At 36.3% G+C, this 12602-nt stretch overlaps 1 protein-coding gene across 2 annotated transcripts in view; it reads right to left on the reverse strand.

Moving 5' to 3' along the window:
* LOC126373692 (rho GTPase-activating protein conundrum) overlaps window positions 1–12602 on the reverse strand; it is a 156020-nt gene that overhangs the window by 88350 nt on the left and 55068 nt on the right. The gene's annotated exons all lie outside the window — the stretch shown is intronic.

A 12602-nucleotide genomic window follows, 5' to 3' on the forward strand; every position in this document is an offset into this window, starting at 1 on the left:
GAAAAAACTCTAAATAGTGTTAGTAAACAGTAAATAATCGGCGGTATTCCAGAAGCTTCGCAATTAGAGTATACAAATGCTAGACAATGGCTTTGGACATTCGTAGGCGTGCGCGTACGCATCTGTCCCGTTTATGAAACTTGTTAGTCAATTGTATCTAACGACCGTATCACAATATGGTTCACATTGCGACAGGCTGAGAATTATGGATTTTATCTGTAAGTTATAATAGCAGAATTATGAAAATGGAGTCTGAATGTTGAGTCCTCTGCAATTGATAACAATGACAATTTATGTTTTTTTTTAAACGATTAACATAACATAACAACATAACAAATACTTTATTGCACAAACAGGAAAAAACAAAATACAAAACAAAAGAGAAATAGAATTAGTACAATAGGCGGCCTTATTGCTAAGTAGCAATCTCTTCCAGGCAACCTTTAAGTATAGGAGATATTGAATATTAAGTAATATAGCGGGATAGTGCAGCATGGGAATACTTGTGCATATGAAAATAAATACACTTTCGACTACATAAACTACATAATAATAATACACATAATTATAATTGTTATAATAAATAAATGGAAGAAAAGAAGTAGATAGATTATTAGATTGTTATGTTTCTATATATATAAGTAGGTACCTATCTACCTAAATACTAAAACTTTACTAAATAATTATTATATCATGCGACTTGTGAGATGGATGACCTACTGAGCCGACCTACTGAGCTATTGAGCCGCCAACCCCATCAACCCTGGTGTCAGGGTTATCCCTGGTGTCAGCAAATGAAATTCCATAGTATTTGCTTATCCCGGTTTATGTATGTATTTCATCATCGGGCTCTCATGTTCAAATGGGAGTTCCTCAAGGATCCATTTTGGGGCCGTTTCTTTTTTTAGTGTACATAAATGATTTACCTTATGTAGTACAGAACCAAGCTGACATTGTACTGTTTGCGGATGACACTTCTCTTATATTTAAAATCGATAGAAAGTTAGAGGAACTTGACGAAGCAAACAGCGCTGTGTCGCAGGTTCTGAGCTGGTTTACAGTAAATAACCTAGTTCTAAATGCTAAGAAAACGAAGTGTATTAAATTTGCTCTACCAAACGTAAAGAAAGTAAATAATAACATTAAAATTAACGACGAGAATTTAGATTTTGTTGAACACACCGTTTTCTTAGGAATTACTGTAGATTCAAAACTTCAATGGGGCCCACATATTGTATCACTAGCGGGCAAGCTAAGTTCAGCAGCATATGCCGTCAGAAGAATCCGACAACTCACAGATGTACCCACTGCTAGACTTGTCTACTTCAGCTACTTCCACAGCGTAATGTCTTACGGTATTTTATTGTGGGGTCGAGCCGCTGATGTAGAAACTATTTTCATCATTCAAAAAAGGGCAGTTCGCGCTATTTATAATCTGCGTTGTCGGGACTCTTTAAGGGAGCTGTTTAAAGAAATAAATATACTGACGGTCGCAAGTCAATATATTTATGAAAACATTATGTATGTGCGTAAGAATGTATCCCTCCTTCCGAGAAACTGTGAAAGGCATACTTACAATACAAGGAATAAAAATAAAATTGTTGTTCAAAATTCTAGATTAAGTAAATTAAATTCATCTTTTTTGGGGTTATGTATACGTTTTTACAATAAAATACCAGATAATATTTTAAATTTGTCAGAGAATAAATTTAAAGCTCACGTGAAGCTTACTTTATGTAAAAAAGCTTATTATAAGATTAATGATTACCTAAATGATAAACATGTCTGGTATTAAATGTGTTCCTCTAGTTATTAAATAACTTGTAATGTACCCTCATTGATTTAAAAGATGTGTTGCTGTTGCAGTTTCTTGTCATTTCTTCTCCTCAGCCATAACACCTTGCGAAATGACGTAAATTCAAAATGTTACATTGACCTTCAACAAGTTTATCCATGAAATTACGTTGAATAAATGATTCTGATTCTGATTCTGATCATCAATTTAAGAGCCACGCTCTTGTCGGTGTAGCATTTTCATGCATGCATGTATGTATTTAAGGGTCTTAAAAGCACTAACTAAAGTAAAATGACCTCTAATACTAACCTAGACTGAGGATATGATTATCTTTTGCACTTGCAAATAGTGGATTCACTTACGTCACCACGTGTGATAACCGTGTGTACTTAGTCGATGAGATATGCCGAGTGGGTGTGGCTTCTGAACTTCAAACCTTTGGTATTACACCTATTACTGTCTGCGTACTATCGCACATCGGCATAAGTACTTATTAACTTGAGCTTTAGAAATCACATTATCATCATGTTCACGCGACATTCTCATGAAGAATGTTACAAGGTGAATAGAGCGCGTTCTATGACAATATTGTGATCCCTAGTTTGATTGTGTTGTATACATGCTGATCACCACATACATACATATATAAATTCACGCCTATTTCCCACCGGCGTAAGCAGAGACTATGGAATTCCATTTTGCTTCTTTTTTGCTGATCACCAGATTCTCAGAGGGTACCTACGTGTCTTGACGAAAAAAGCTGCTCTCATTTGTCCGGCCAAGTAGTTAATGCCTTTTGCGGCAAATCTACAATAAGACAAAAAAATCTTGACCTATGTTACAACGCGGTATTAAGTGTAAGAAGGATGTGTTTAAATGGTGTGCTCACATGCCGGTTATGTGCGAGGACCTTTTCCAATAAGATTGGCTATATAAGCCACATGCGGGCACATGAACGTCGGAGTTGAAGCAGTCGCCGCAGCCGAAATTGGCTGAATTACCTCACCTCAAGTGTAAGAACATATTCTATTCACCCATTTTATTCAATACATGCAGAAAGTATTGAATCCATGATTTTAAAGAACATTCGAATAATAATGTGCCAGCAGTAAAAAGAGTAAAAAGACCTAGCCTTTAGGCAAATAGGATCAGAGTACAAAAAAGAAGAAAATGAAAAAAAAAGCAACTAGTGTCTTTTCTATTAAATATTTTTTTATAAAAATGGATAATGATCGTCATTTTCACTTTGGGAACATTTCCGGAAACTGCACATTGTTAGTCAAGAAAGGTTCCCTCGGACAGATTCGGATAATCTAGGGGTTAAAATGGCCACATCGAAGCAATTCATCTAAGAAAGCAATATTGCTATTTGACAGCTGTTTGCATTGCGCACTTACTTTTATATGCGCAAATGTCAAAGTACAATATTGCTTTCTTAGAGTAATCCCCCTGGTGACCCTTAACCTCCGGATACTCCAATGATATTTAAGAAATCAAGAATAGGGGGGTTAAAATAGCCACATCGAAGCAGTTCATCTAAGAAAGCAATATTGCTATTTGACAGCTGTTTGCATTGCGCACTTACTTTTACATGCGCAAATGTCAAATTGCAATATTGCTTTTTTAGATGAATTGCTTCAATGTGGCCTTTTTAACCCCCAGCTCTTAGCAGAAAGAGTCCATCAAAATGATGTCATCAAAAGATAATAGCAAGGAAAGACAAAAGTAGAATTATAATTCATTGTATTATAACCTTAACAATGGGATATATATTTTTATGAATGCTTCAAAAACAATAGTATTGTCAAGAAATAATTTATTATAACTACCTTCCTTGAACCTACAGCAAAGGAAAGAGCATATGAATCCACTATTTTTTAAGAAGTGAAGAAACATAAACACAGAACATTTAAAACCAATTTGTCTATACGTTTGTCATCTATAAACGCCAACGACCTCCATGGTCCAGTGGTTGAGCGTTGGGCTCACGATCCGGAGGTCCCGGTTTCAATTCCTAGATGGGACATATCACAAAAAAAAACTTTGTGGTCCTTAGTTTGGTTAGGACATTACTGGGTGGGTGATAACCGGATTGTCCGAAAGTAAGATGATCCGTACTTCGAAAGGCACGTTAAACCGTTGGTCCCGGTTACTACTTACTGATGAAAGTATGTATTCGTTACATGAGCCATGTCAGGAGCCTTTGGCGGCTCAGTAATAACCCTGACACCAGGGTTGATGAGGTTGGTACTCCACCTCACAACCCACACAATAGAAGAAGATATATAAATGTCCTTACTTTAAGACTTCTAAGATATTTAAAAAGTACTATAAAGGTAATGTAGAGAGTTGCATCAATATCATACACGTATCTATCATTTAGAAAAAAAAATCTGCCTAATTTCTTAGGTAGTTCGTTTGGATCATAAATGATTATCACGTGCTCAGCCAGCAGTGAAGGAAAACATCGTGAGGAAACCCTCGTGCCCGAGAAATGCGTTTCGGAGGTATGTGACCTAACCTGTATTTGGGCTGATATTCCCTTCGCGGGAAGGTCAGCCAGGCTTGCTTCTATAAAATGCGGACCTGTAAAATCTTTACGTTAGGCACCCAAGAAAACCCTGTGAAAAACAGGATAACGCTAGGAAGATGACGAAATCTCTTCTATTAATCAACAAAGGAGAAGGCTTGCAAGTAAGAAGAACCTTTCCTTCAAACTATTATGTTCTTGAGCTAAAAATAATACAGAGTTACCTTCATATAACGTTGCTAGCATAAAGGTACGTATTTATCTAACTAGGCCATATTGGTCGACCATAGGTAGCCGATAAGTGCAGATCATTGTGATTTATCAGTATCAGTTAATAAGAGCATTGGAATAATGTTACCGTTCGCTCTATCAGATTGTACTGTTTCATTTTATTTATTTCTCTGTTAATTTAGATAAAGTATTTTTAGCAGCAGTAAAACTACTATGCTAATGTCGAAAGTTCATTGGATACTCACCTAATATTCTTTATTAAATCATGACATAATAATATGTATAGACTGTTGCTTAGGCTTACCTCTTAGTATATTCATAATTCAAATTAATATTCGAATGCAGATAATATTAAAAAATATATAAAGACTTATAATAACAGTTAATTAACTAGGTATCTACAATATCCAGAGCTAAGCCTAAGCGACAGTCTATACATATTATTATGTAATGAATTTATACATGATTGAATATACTTATATTCATAATTCAAATTAATATTCGAATGCAGATAATATAAAAAAATATATTAAGACTTATAATAATAATTAATTAACTATCTATTGCGTAAGTACGCAATATTTAACATAGGTACTTGTCATTTAAGATTTTCTGTCAGGTATGTATGTGAGTGATGAACTATTTTTATTCTGAATAACAAGATTACATAAAATAGTATGTATTTTGATTATTATAAATATAATTACTCCAAACTACAAGTTCACTAAATCCATCAATATCTCTGAATTATCAACAATAATCAAATCACCTGATACAATATTCCAACCTAAAGATGAATGAAAATCTTCAACAATAGCAATTTAAACAAACTTACCAAAAGTATTATTTCAATGAAACTTAATTAGTCTTCAACTGTATCAGAAGGGCGTAGAGGTGATAATATTGATTATGGCTATTTTATAAACAGAATATATAAATTGATTAAAGTTATAGGTGACTATGATTCAGCCACTGACGTAAATGGTAATGTTTTCAGTGACAGATGTATAAATATCAATACGTTTGTATATTTGTTCAACGAACTTACTATTAATGGTAAAGTAAAGAGTAACATTCGAAACGGTAGCAAAATTAAACTGATATTCGGAAACTTGTTAATTCATAATATAATTGCGGCAGAAATACCTACAATTTTGGCTGAAAAATATTTATAGAAAATTAATATCCTTATGATGACTCATTTTCCTTTGTTTTCTTTTCCAGACAAGTAAAATCATGGAAACAAATTGAAGCTGTTCTTGTAAGATCTGAATCACCTTAGTATTCAGAAATATTTCTTTTGAAAGCTACTTATTTTGTATATGTAACTTCTCTATGTATTTACAATAATTACGGTAACACTTTTAACAACAAACATTTATTTAAAAGCCCCTACTCATGTTCAAAACGCCTCAACACCCAAAATTAAGCGAAGGAAACGACAAAAACTAATGATTTCCTTCCTTCATTCCACACAAGCACTCATGTCAGACAGAGATGGCACCATGCCATCCTGCTCGGCTTCCTGGGCGAAGATAATTTGAATAAGATTGCCATCATCTCGACAAACACCGTTAGAACATGATTTAGGAAACCGTAAACGAGAGAGAGGCAAATACGTTTGAACTTGTCAACGATGTGTTGATATGTTACGATCGTGATCTGTAAGATTAGACATGGCCGTTATTGTCCGATATAGGTGTTATAGTGATTTAAATGATTACATTTAACAACCAAGACGCTCCAATGGGACAAATGGATCATGACTAAGAAAATTCAGACAAATAATAACTTTATTCATCACTAATTTAAGAGCCACGCTCTTGTCGGTTTAGCGTTCTTCATGCTAATTTTGTAAGGAAAAATAGACCAGTGGTTTCCCTCTATCTGCCGCAAGTCGCATGGTGCCCAGAGTAGTCTATTTCAAAGCCGCATTATGTCTCATGTCCTCCGCTTCTAAATAGTACTGACAGTTACTGTTGCCCTCACTCAGGTTCCAGGTTACAGTCCCTGTGACTTGCCCCTTCCGTCCTGCATTACTTTATTAAAAACAAATTAAGAACATTGTAACATTCTCAAAATCTCCCATGATTCTCTTAAAAGACACTATCCAAAAAAACTCATGAATCTAATAATTATAGTGTTGACTTCAAATATCAATAAAATATGAGATCACGGATCATATTTTTGGAGATTTTCCCAAATTATTACTTGTTCTTTGTCAAGTATGCTAATATTGAATTAATGCTGGCCTGTTTAGGTAGAAACGGAATGTTCAAAGCAAATAGGTATAGTATTATTGTTCACTTCATACGTTATTTAATTATTAATTTTGTTAAATAGTAGATCTGTGTTCAAATGTTCGCCAACTTTGACATGATGAACTATCTATATGGCCGGAAATCTGCGGTTTGCCAGATCGATCTAACAGTACTCCAATACTCCGCGTGGCTCCATGTTGTCTTTTGACAAGTTGCGGATTTAAGTTTAAAGTCCATCTCGCAGTACCAACCGACACTATTTCATAGTCGTTTTCATGCGACAGCAAATCAACATCCGCCTCCTTCACACCATATTTGCCATCTTATCCAACACCTTTCGAATATAATTACGATTGTTTAGAGAAGAGAAATTTTCAAGAGCATCCATAATAGAATTCGATTGCCTAACCAATGCGGATGCGGAATATCAAAATGTATAAGGTGAGGTATAAGAGGAATGTGATGTCATCCGATCTCTGTGTCATCTTAAAGTGGTAGACAAACTTGATAAAGTCGATAGGTGTAAAGAGTTTATACTTATATGATACGAGACGGGAATACCAAGTGAGGAATGCGTGGAAATAAACCTGATAAGAATGATGATACGAAGCACTTAACATTCCAACATTTAGAAGCCAGGAAATGATTTGACTGAGGAAGACACATGCATCATAACAGTACGTTTATAATTTCGGAAGGACTTAAATCTCTTTGGTGTGAGTGTAGAAAAGACACATAATACATTTGGAAAAAGTAACACGAGTAATTTTCAACATAACCATTTTGCAAGTGCATTTGCCAAGCGTTGTTGGATAAGCCGTGATAGTCCAGTTGGTAGAACGCTTGCCTCTCACTTTGAGGTCGCAGGTTCGAATCCCAGCACAGGCCTAAACCTATGTTTGGATTATAAATTATTAACATCGTGAGGAAACCCACATTCCCGAGAAATGCATTTTCGGAAGTATGTGACCTAACCTGTATTGGGCTAGTTTTCCCTGTGCGGGTTGGAAGGTTAGACTGGCAGTCGCTTCTGTAAAAAAAAAACGGTCCTGTCAAATCTTCAGGTTAGGTAAGTGGACCCTGTGAAAAAACGGGACAATGCTAGGGAGACGATTCTCTAAACGTTGTTCTAAAGACGTCGATGATTTATTTAATAACACCTACACAGAGGACAATACACCATTAAACCCCTCTGACATTGTAGTGCTAAATGATCATACCTAACCACGTTGACACTTTAGCAAAGATTAGCGTCACCGTGTCATTCGCCTTGACATTTTTAACACGAAATACTAAACACGTTTTACCAGCGACATGGAATATGATATTATAATATGTATAAGTACTCATCTTAAATAACATTCTACATTACTGGACAATGTGTAACCTTTTGCTTATCTCATGTTGATGGATAGTTCTTTTATTTAGTTCTGCAATGTTTTAAATTTTAATTTTATTCCTTAGTAATATTGTGTCTGTCACATACAATTCATAACATCTCACTCATATAAATCCTGATACAAACAAATCTGTAGCAATTTTTAACAGCAAATAATAACATTCAAATGAACATTTCAGTTAATCAATTTGTCTGCGCTCATATAAGTATAGTACCTACGCAGAGGCAATTCAATTCTTCACATTACATGCAAAAATCATGCATCAAATTTTTCAATTGAAACATCGTGTTGTGTGACTGAAATATCACAAAGAAACATGACTGTTGACCAATCTTCAAAACGTTGAATACATTCAATCACAAAGGACCTATGACATTGCCTTGAGGTACCTAGCACTTACTTTCCCATGAAATTGCGTTCTTTTATTTCATTCGTAGCCTGTACACTCGAATCAAAAGCCTTACCGTCGTATCTCACAATTTATTTAAATGTTGCCCTTGTTAAAAATCTTCTCATAATTTTCGCATAATTCGCTGTACTTTATTCCCCATTCTATTTAGTCTATGTGACATAAACCGTAATTATATGGTTAGCAAATGTTCCTTACTCCAGCTGCTATGCGGTGTTGCCAACGTAATAATTATTTATAATTATGGTGCCTAGTATGTATGTAATGTCGCTCACATGTTGCACAACTGTGTCCGGTTGTTTGACCTCTTTGCAGGGCTGCTGATAATTTTGATAAACTATCCTTTCTAACACTCGGCCATTGTTCAGTAATGAGTTAGTAATACATTATGGAACAGTTTAATTTATAGACGTTTTATGGATCACGATACCGACCCCGCTGGCGTGGTCGACGATTTCCCTCGTTCAGCGCTGTCGACCTTGGGAATGATTAATTCTATCAAATATAATCACGACGCCATGAGCCGAAGTTCACGCCCAACTGGGCACCCTCAGTACAACCTTAAATGAGAGCTTTCAGCGCTCTCCATTTGTCCGACCGAGTAGTTTATGCCTTCTGAGACTAATCTACAATTTACGTCAAAAAAAAAAGATTTTCAATTTTACCTAATATTTGATATAAATTCAATGAAGAGCAGACATAACTTACCTCTAAAACCTGTTCTATATTCTTACGTGTGATAGTTACGTGATCGAATCTCAATACATTACATATTCCATTCATTACATACCTACATAGTCCATCTTTTATTCTATCTTACTTTAAAGGAAGTATGTATTAAAAGTAAAAGTAGATCTCGTTACTAATTACCGAAACGAAATCGAAAGCGTAATTAATTAAATTAAAAACTGTGGAGTATGCGAAAATAATTGTAGCGTCTATCCGAAGTCGGAAATAATTGGCCAAAGTCAAATTTGTTACGATGAACTGTGTGGAGAATTGACACGAACACGGGTTTCGACGATTTCGACGTTGTAAACAAACATGGCATCACGCCTGTATCCCAAAGAACGTAGGCAGAGGTGTATGGCAATGGGCTCGCCCCCTATTACATGGCACCGGTAAACGCGCTCGGTCTGCGATTGTTGAAGTTAAGCAACTTTCGCAAAGGCCGGTCATAGGATGGGTGACCACAAAAAAAAAGTTTTCATCTCGAGCTCCTCCGTGCTTCGGAAGGCACGTTAAGCCGTTGGTCCCGGCTGCATTAGCAGTCGTTAATAACCATCAATCCGCACTGGGCCCGCGTGATGGTTTAAGGCCCGATCTCCCTATCCATCCATAGGGAAGGCCCATGCCCCAGCAGTGGGGACGTTAATGGGCTGGTGATGATGATGATGACGATGAGTGGCGGCCCTAGGGCGGTGCGAGCCGTGCACTGGGCACCGTTTTAAGAGGGCGCTAAAATCGACCAAGACGGAACCACTCTGGCTGGCAGCGTAGATACGCTTTGATACTCCTCTGTAGATACAGAGGAGAATCAAAGCTGTTTTATGTGGTTCCGTCTTGGTTGACTGGATTGGTTACAACTGCTCTGAATTTGACCTCTTAGCTGCCACATAAAACTCCCTAAATGACATTTAAAAAAATAATAATTTTATTGAGCCGTCAAAATCCTCTGACATGGCTCATGTAACGACTACACACTTACTTAAGTAAGTAGCTGGGAACGACTACCTAACGTTTCCTTCGAACTCCGAAATACGGATCTTACTTTCGGACAATCGGGTGAACAGCCTGCAAAGTAACCTACTTATAAAACTTATTTATAATTGGACAGTTTCCTATGTCAAAAATAAATAATTAAATTTGAATTTTTAATTAAGGAGATTATAAAATTGAATAAAGAACAATGTACTTAATAATAAGTGCGTCATTTTGTCACGTTTTTCTATGACGTCATAGGTTGCTTTTTAATACAAATTCCATAGTAATTTCGTGTTTTGACGTTTAGTAAAAAGTAGATGATTTGACTAGTTGGAAACTGCCCTATTGTACTCGTATATGATCTGTACGTTGTCGCCCAACCTTACGTGAAGACAATTAATGGCGGAATGCGTTCCGCACAGCGCAGTTGTGCCAATTTCTCCGTTAAATAACACAAAGTACGTAATTTCACAAATGTAACGCCAATCATAGCTCATCAATTCACTAGACAGCAAAAGAAAAATGGGGTCTAGTTTAGTTCTGGTATAACAAGTATCCGAAGTAACATTACAACCCTACAACGCAACGCCTAGAAATGGCATAATATAACATTTATTTTTTCCTATTTCGTTCTACTTGCGATTGGTCGTTCGACCATAAGCAGGTGTTTTAAGGTGTAGATATGTAGGCGTTTATAATCCTGTGATTACATGCCCCCCGTTTCTATCCTCTATGTATATTAAAAGAATGTTCTTTCGCTTGAGTCTGCTGCTGTTGTTACCAACATGTAGGTAACATAATATAACATTACACTGTTTTATGTAATTCCTTGTGTTATTTACATAATTTAATAATTATGTATGAAGTATTTATTATCTAACTAGAGTGTTTTAGTTATATGCGAGCGTAACTTTCGTTTGCGCTCAGAATCTTAATAGAGTGAGATCGCGATTCTTACTAGCAGTATATCCGATTAAAGGAGATTGACCAAAGTTGTATGGAATCTATTTACCGTTATAGACCACCGAAATACCGAAATACTGAGTATTAAATACCAAACCGCGGTCGAAAATATGCTGTCAGTAAAAAGTTACGGATAAGTATATGGATAATCACGTTTTTTAACTTTGTCAAAAACTAGTTTTCTCATTAAGCCATAACTTTTTATTAACAGCATATTTTTGAATGCGGTCTTACTATTAATTACTTAGTATTTAATGAGCTATTCAGTTGTATAGGTCTCGTTAGTGGTGGACATTTGGACCACTTTTGGTTAATCTCCTTTTTTTGGAATCAGATTTTATAGATATCGAAAAATCTTCTTATCGTGTGGGTTGTGAGTTGGAATACCAGCCTCATCAACCCTGGTGTCAAGGTTATGATTAAGCCGCCAAAGGACCCTGACATGGCTCATCTCACGACTACATAAGTATTGTAAGTACATCAGTTAGTAGTAACCTGGACCAACGGATTAACGTGCCTTCCGAAACACGAAACATGTAAGTTATCTTCTGAAAAATTGTGGCCCTGTCTACCTCATTAAGGATTACAGGCGTGAGTTTAGTGTGTAGCTTTTTTTTATGTAACTTATCGTCTGTGATTTTGCCGGAAAAGTGTGCGAAAACAAAAGCAAATATGGTAGCAATACATCTTACGAACGATTTCTTTTTTGTTTCCTTGACATGACTGACTTATATGGTACATTTATCACAAATGGCATTCACTACTTGGCCAGACAAATGGAGAGCGAGAGTTCTCACCCGGTGTAGTAAATAAACGATCACGTGTCACAAATGAATATATATATTTTTTTATCTTGCGATCAGTCTCATTGACTATAAAAGCCCAACTGGGCACCCTCAGGCTGTTGTCGGTTGAATCAGATGAGTTGGGTTATATAGCATGGAGGACGCTACTCCCAGCGAAGTCAGTCCTTTCTTTGAAGTAGTCATTCAGCCTGACTGTCCTTATCGAAAATGTCTCGTTTCTTTCTTAGACGACGTATGGTTTCTGGAGTACAAATGAATATGGAAAACATAAGTAGAAATCAAAGCGAATCGTTGGAATTTAAAGAATTCATTAGTGATAAGAAAGCTAGATAAGGTTGGGAATTTCCTTATTAAAACCGACTTTGAACATAGAATAAAGAATAAGACTACGTATCCATGGAACGGTAACTCTGCGCCCCGCACCAATTCGTATAGGCCGCCGACCTCACCCTGCCTCCATGGTCCAGTGGTTGAGCGTTGGGCTCACGATCCGGAGGTCCCGG

Source organism: Pectinophora gossypiella, chromosome 2 (assembly GCF_024362695.1).
Source record: "Pectinophora gossypiella chromosome 2, ilPecGoss1.1, whole genome shotgun sequence".
Taxonomy (NCBI): Eukaryota; Metazoa; Arthropoda; class Insecta; order Lepidoptera; family Gelechiidae; genus Pectinophora; species Pectinophora gossypiella.